A 366-nucleotide genomic window follows, 5' to 3' on the forward strand; every position below is an offset into this window, starting at 1 on the left:
CGGCATTCCCGGCATTCCCGGAGCTCCTGCAATTCCCGGGGCTCCGGGACGGATCCGGCCGCGTCTGGGAATTCTTTGGGATCATCCCGGGGATCCCGGCCCGGGAGCTGCTGCCCTTCGTCCTGGGAGGGGGAAGCGAGAGCGGGTGAGACCCCAAACATTCCCTTTCCTGGGAATCCCAGAGCTTTCCCCGCTGTCCCTGGCTCCCTGTCCCAGCCTTTCCCGTTTGCTCCCGGTTTTTCCTGGTATCCCTGAGCTCCTTTCCCATCTGATCCTGTTTTTTCCCTGTTTTCTTCCCATCCTTCCCCATCTTTTCCCATTTACCCCAATTCTTCCCCATTTTCCTTGTTTCCCCCAGTTTTCCCC

This window comes from Geospiza fortis, unplaced genomic scaffold, assembly GCF_000277835.1.
Source record: "Geospiza fortis unplaced genomic scaffold, GeoFor_1.0 scaffold597, whole genome shotgun sequence".
In the NCBI taxonomy this organism is placed as follows: Eukaryota; Metazoa; Chordata; class Aves; order Passeriformes; family Thraupidae; genus Geospiza; species Geospiza fortis.